Below are 7,110 nucleotides of genomic sequence, written 5' to 3'. Positions count from 1 at the left end.
TTCCTTTAGTGACACCTTCTAATCACCACCACCTCAAAAAAAGTCACTGTTGTAACTTTTATGGTAATTTTCATTTTAATTTTCTTTATAATTTGGACCAAAGAATGTATTTATAAACACTGTAGTTTGGTTTTGCATGTTTTTGAATGATATAAATACCTGCAGTTTGTATTCTTTTGTATATGGTTTCTTTTGCTCAGCATAATCTTTGTGAGATTCATCCTTATTACTGCAAGTAGTAGCTGTGGTTAATTCCTTTTCACTGGGGTTTACTATTCCATTACATGAATATTTCACATTATATTTATCTAGTTTATTGCACATGAACATTTGAGCTGTTTGTAATGTTTGCCTATTACAAGTAATGTTGTTATGAGAGTTCTTTTATACATCTTTGGCTACACATGAGCACCCATTTGTATTTCATGTTAAAGGGGAAGTCAAAAGGTATTGTTACAAAATTATAGAAATTTTATAAAACAAAAATATCAAAATATGCTCTTCAACAAGGGAGCCAGGCGGACGCAGAGATACAGATCTTTGTGAAGACCCTGACGAGCAAGACCATCACTCTTGAGGTGGAGCCCAGTGACACCATTGAGAATGTCAAAGCCAAAATCCAAGACAAGGAGGGTATGCCGCCTGACCAGCAGCTGCTGGTTTTTGCAGGTAAACAGCTGGAGGATGGCCGCACTCTCTCAGACTACAACATCCAGAAAGAGTCCACCCTGCACCTGGTGCTGCGTCAGCGTGGTGGCATCATCGAGCCTTCCCTGCGCCAGGTCGCCCAGAAGTACATCTGTGACAAGATGATCTGCCGCAAATGCTAAGCTCGCCTCCACCCCTGTGCTGTGAACTGTCACCGGGAGAAGTGCAGCCACACCAACAACCTGTGCCCCAAGAAGATGGTCAAATAAGGACCCCTCTCTGCTGGCTCCCCTGCCTCCCACTAGTGGGGTTCTTCTGAGCCACGTGGCCCTGGGCCCTCAATAAAGTTTCACTTTCATTGAACCAAAAGAAAAAAAAATATCATAATAATTAAGTTTCTTAGCAAATCTCTATCTTGGGACCTACACTTCTGAAGGCAGTGTTTGCATCTTTTTAATCTTTTCCCCAATGAATTCTATACATTTCAATCTAAACCTTGTCAAAATGACCATTTTGATATCCTCAAGAGACTCAAAATTATGTTGCTTTTAAATGTTCTTTGAATTTAGGGACCAGAAGAAGTCTGAAGTGGCAAAGACAACGCTGTAGAATGGATGGAATAAGATTTCCCAGTGACATCTCCATAGGACAGCCCTTGTTACCCTCAAAGGATTAAGAAGTACTTTGCCATGACAGGAAATATTCTCTGAACAACTTCCCTGGCCTTTTTTTTTTTTTTTTTAAAAATATATAAATATATAATTTTATTAAAATTGTTCCTAATAAGCCCCTCTAATATGAAATGCAAATACAAGAAAAAATTGAAGACTCGACTTGAGATAATGAAGAATTCTACTTGGTAAGCATCAAAAGATGAAAAGAATACACAGAATCTTAATAATAAAAATAATTTTTTGATGTTTAACCATTTCAAGGGTCAGCATATGATCAAGAATTTATGGTACTGAAGGAAGAAGTTGCAGCTGCACTGAAACATTGATGAGAAACAAGGTCCCAGAAACAGATTACAAACTGAAGTGTTTCGACAAACTGATGAAATGCTGGAGGCGCTCACTTATCTATGCCAAGAAATTTGAAAGACAATTACCTGGCCATCTAATTGGAAGAGCACCAAATTTATGCCCATTCCAAATGTGAAAATTATCAAACAATGTAATTAATATCACATGCATTACTGAAGAGAATTTAAAAAATGGTTACGGCAATACATCAGCAGGTATATCTGGAGGTGCCAGAATTCAAGCTGGAATCAGAAGAGGATGTGGAATGAGGGATATCATTGATGACATCAGATGGATCTTGACTGAAACCAGAAAATACCAGAAAGGTGTTTACTTGTGCTTTATTGACTATGCAAAGACATTAGACTGTGTGAATCATATTGTCACTTAATATGCAATGTAATATTGCTATGGTTCAATTGAGATTCACCATTTTACTATTTTCTTTCTGTATTGCCCCTTTGTTATTTCCTCTATTTCATTACTGTCTTCCTTTGTTTTATTTTGAATATATTTATATAGAATACCAGTAGCATAGTGGTTACGAATCGGGCTGTGAACAGCAAGGTCAGTAGTTCGAAACTACCAGCAGTTCCGTGGGAAAAAGATGAGGCTTTCTGCTCCCGTAAAGATTTACAGCCTCGGAAACCTTGTGCAGGGTCACTATGAGTTGGAACTGACTCCACGGCACATAACAACAACAACAATTGACTTTTTAGTACTCCTGGTGTGGCACTGTAGAATCAGCACTGGACTGCACAATGTCGGCGTTTCAAACCCACCAGCTGCTCCTCAGAAATCCTTGAGAGGGTAGCTATTGGTCACAATTGACCTGTCAACACTTAATGACAACATTGACTTTTTAAGGTGTCTTTTGGCACAATGGGTTAAGCAGTGGACTGTTGACCCCAAGGTCAGAGATTCAAATCCACTAACCACTCTACACAAGAAAGATGATGCTGTCTGCTCCCAAAAAGATTTACAGTTTCGGAAACCCTGTGGAGCAGTTCTAATTTGTCCTATGCGATCTCTGTGATTTGAAATCACTCAACACAGTCTGCTTATGGACTTTTAATGATGCTTTGGTGGCTAAGTGGTAGAATTCTTCGCTTCTATGTGTGAGTTCCAGGCTTGAGTCCCACTTCATGCACAACAATCACTTGTCAGTGGAAACCTGAGTAGTCCTAAAATGCTTAATAGCACAAAGTTCAGACTAAGAAGCTAGTAAGAAAAGTTTGGCAATCTATTTCCAAAAATAAGCCAGTGAAAACCCTGTGGATCATGAGATGAGGCAGGATTGGGTAGGGTTTCATTTCAGGTGCATGGGATTACCATGATTTGAGAGCCAACTCAGTGGCAGCTAACAGAAATGACATTGATTTTTAAAGCTATATATTTTTTTTGCAGTAATTTAAGTATTTTTTGTAGGAATTGAAAGATATATTCTTAATTTTTTCACATTAATACTTAAAGTTGGTATTGTACTTCTTCATATTAATGTAGCAACATTGAGACTATATGTTTTCATTAACCCCCAACTCAGCCAATAGCTCTTGTTTGCTTTTTTTAAAAAAAATGTTTTATTGTGAATTATGTGATCGTTTACATGGGAGAGCATTAGTTTTACATTCATCCTATCATATATCATTTCACTGCCGTGGTTACAATCCCCTCCATGCATCATCAACCAACCAAAGGGTATACTCTACAAGCCTGCACCCCCCACCCGCACCCCCCCACCCCTTTCGTGAGCACACAGCCCCTCTCCCTCTCAGGGTCGAAAGTTGCCAGCTGCTCCATCTCTCCACATCATCATCTCTGCCTTCATCTCTGGAATCACTGCTTCTCTGGGTAGGGTCCCACTCTCCACTTTTCTCTCTTGATGGTCCCTGGGAACTCCGCTCCTAGACTGCAAAGTTAATCACTCCCCTCCTTGCTATAAAATGTCTACTTTTACATTTCCAATCCTCACAATGGGTCCTGATAACAATTATTCACTATTGTATCACAAGAGACCTATCTACATTTCCTTTCATCAGCCCCACTTAGACAGGTTGGATACCACTCAGTGGAGGTCCTATCTTCCTCCATGCCCTCTGTATCTAGGTTCCCTGTTGAAAGCTTGTAAGCCAGTCACTTCTTGCCTTTCTAGCTCCCCCATTTTGGGTAGCCAATGTCCAAGTTGCCCATCCTGTCTACTCTGTGTATGGAGGGGGTGGGAATGATCCTTGCAGTAAAGATTTGTTCACTCTTTTGAGCTGCTGCATCCATAGGTGTAGGTCAAGTTCACCACATTGTATCAGATTACTCTTTTTTCCTCTTCTTTCTTCTTCTAGTTGAGCTCTGATCATCCAGCCATTAAAACCAGGTCAGGTCTGGGAGTTCTTGTGCATATGCCCTTTCTTCTTATCAGTTGGATGCTTCACTCTCCACTCTAGTCTCCTGTGGCTATGTCACTGACTCTGGGCCCAAGAGTCCCCAGGTTGTGCCACAGTTCTGGCCAACCAGGTCTCTACCCAGGTTCACAAGAGTCTATTGAACATTGTAGGGCTTAGCTCGCAGTTTCATTGCTGTTTTTCCCTCACTTCACCTTATTGGTGATGAACGTGGTCACCAATCAGAGCGTGCATTCCCAATGAGTCTTAATCTTGGAAGGGGGTTTGCTCTGAGGGGACCAGAGGTTTGCCTTGATGTCTCCTGGGTGAGCAACTTGCTTGTTCTTGTAGTAATAAGTGGGTCTGCCTATATTGTTTTGTATTTGTCCTGTCAGTCGTTCTTTTGAGAAGTATCTTCTGTTCTTCTAGCTGCTCCAGTATGGTCTTCCTGTCCTTTCAAGTGGAAAATTCCCACCTCTGAAGATTCTGGATGCTGTTCAGGATTCCACCTATAGTCTTATATAATGCAGAGACTCCACAGGAAGTCTCCTTCACTGGGCACATTGTAGGTATTATAGCCCCATTATAGGTATTCCAATCAGTTATAGGCAGAAGACAGACTTACAAGCTTTCTATTGTGATATTTCTGGCTGTTCCTTTCTCTCCCTTGCCAGTGTCTATTTTAAAATGGTATGCAAGGGAAACCAAGATTCAAAAGACAGCCAAGCATCTTAACATTATTTCCCCCCCCCCCTTTCTCCATTCCAACCTTGTATCAATCCCTGTATCCCAGAGCCCTGTTTTTCCAAGGTTGTGCATACATCATTCTTTACCTCTGTCCCACTTGTTGTTAAGTACCATGGAGTTGGCATCAACCCATAGTGACCCTGCACAGGGTTTCCAAGGCTGTAAATCTTTACGGGAGCAGAATGCCTCATCTTTCTCCTGCAGAACCACTGGTAGTTTCAAACTGCTGACCTTGAGGTTGGCAGCCCAATTCGTAACCACTACGCTACCAGAGCTCCTTATGTCCCACTTAGCCCATGCAAATATGCCTAATTGTTCTCCCATCCACTTTGTTTTCCATTCCCTTCCCCCTTCTTGTATATTGCCCCCCTCCCCAGCACCCAAACTATCCTGTGTCTATTCCCTGCCCTGTGTTCCACCTTCCTCTCCCTCCCCTCACCACACCCCTACATTCCAGCAACCAGCTAAGAATCCCCCCCCCAACCTTTAGTATGGGTTATTTTTCTTAGTCTTTTACAGTAGTGGTCCTTTGCAGTATTTCTCCTTTTGTGACTAATTTCACTCAACATAATGTCCTCAAGGTTTATCCATGCTATGTGGTGGCTTGCAGCTTCCTTGGTATTCTTCACAGTAGCATAATATTCCATTGCATGTATGTACCACAGTTTGTTTATCCATTCTTCAGATGATGGGCACTTTGGCTGTCTCCATCCTTTTGCTATTGTAAATAGTACTGCTATGAACATTGGTGTGCATTTATCTACTCGTGTTATGGCTCATATTTCTTATGGGTAAATACCAAGTAGAGGAATTGCTTGATCATAAGGTACTTCTATTTCCAACCTTCTGAGGAAGTGCCATACTGTTTTCCAGAGATGTTGGACCATTTTGCAGTCTCAACAGCAATGCAAGGGTGTCCCAGTATCTCCATCTCCCTGCTACTATTTATTGTCCTCTACTTTTTTTATCTTTGCTGTTATTGCCGGGGTGAGATGATATCTCATTGTTGTTTTGATTTGCATCTCTCTAATGGCTAGTGATCGTGAACATTTCTTCATATGTTTGTTGACTGCCTGGAACTCCTCCTTGGTCAAGTGTCTGTTTATATCCTGTGCCCATTTTATAATTGAGTTATTTGTGTTTTTCTTGTAGATGTGTGGTAATTTCCTATATATTTTAGAAATGAGTCCCTTGTCTGATGTGTCATTGCAAAAAAAAAAACTTTCCCATTCTGTGGATTCCCTTTTTACTCTTCTGGTGAAGTCTTTCAATTTTTAGTATGACCCACTCATCTATTTTGTCTCATTTTGTTTGTGTAGTTTTCAAAATGTTTTGTAGTCTGTCATTTGTTCTGATTTTTTCATTGATGGCCTTCATAATTCTGGGATTCACATTTAGGTTTTTAATCCATGTTGAGTTGGTTTTTGTATAAGGTGTGAGGTGAAGGTCTTGTTTCAATCTTTTGCATATCACTTTCCAGTTCTACCAGCACCATCTGTTGAAGAGACTATCACATCCCCATGCGATATATTTAGGTGTTTTGTCAAAAATCATTTGGCTCTATGTAGATGGGTTAATTTCTGGAGTCTCGATTCTGTTCCATTGATCTGTGTATCTTTCATTATACCAGTACCAAGCTGTTTTGACCACTGTAACCATGTAGTAAATTTTGAGGTCAGGGAGTGAGAGGTTTCCAACCTTCTTCTTCTTCTTATGCAGTGCTTTGCTTATCCTGCGTCTCTTTTTTTCCATATACAGTTTGTAATATTTCTTTCCATCTCTGAAGAATGTTGTTGGAATCTGGATTGGAGTCGCAATATGTGCGTAAATTGCTTTGGGCAGTATTGACATTTTCACAATGTTAAGTCTTCCTATCCAGGAGCATGGTACATTCTTCCATTTTGTAAGTCTCTTATGTTTTCTTGTAGTAGTGTTTTGTAGATTTCGTTGTATAAGTCCTTTGTTTCTCTGGTTACATTTATTCCTAGATATTTCATCCTTTGGGTGGCTATTGTAAATGGTATTGCTTTCCTAGTGTCTTCTTCATCACTGTCATTTTTGGTGTAGAGGAATCTCACTGATTTTTGTATGTTGATCTTATTATCCTGCCACTTTGCTGAATCTTCCAATGAGGTCTAGTAGCTTTTTTACTGAGTCTTTGGGGTTTTCTAGTTATAGGATCATATCATTTGCAGATATAGAGAGTTTTATTTCCTCTTTGCCAGTTTGGATGCCTTTAATTTCCATGTCTTGCCGTATAGCTCTTGCTAAGACTTCCAGCACAATGTTGAATAAGAGTGGTGACAAAGGGCATCCTT

Source organism: Chrysochloris asiatica, unplaced genomic scaffold (genome assembly GCF_000296735.1).
Source record: "Chrysochloris asiatica unplaced genomic scaffold, ChrAsi1.0 scaffold00170, whole genome shotgun sequence".
Taxonomy (NCBI): domain Eukaryota; kingdom Metazoa; phylum Chordata; class Mammalia; order Afrosoricida; family Chrysochloridae; genus Chrysochloris; species Chrysochloris asiatica.
This window is presented reverse-complemented; position numbering follows the sequence as displayed.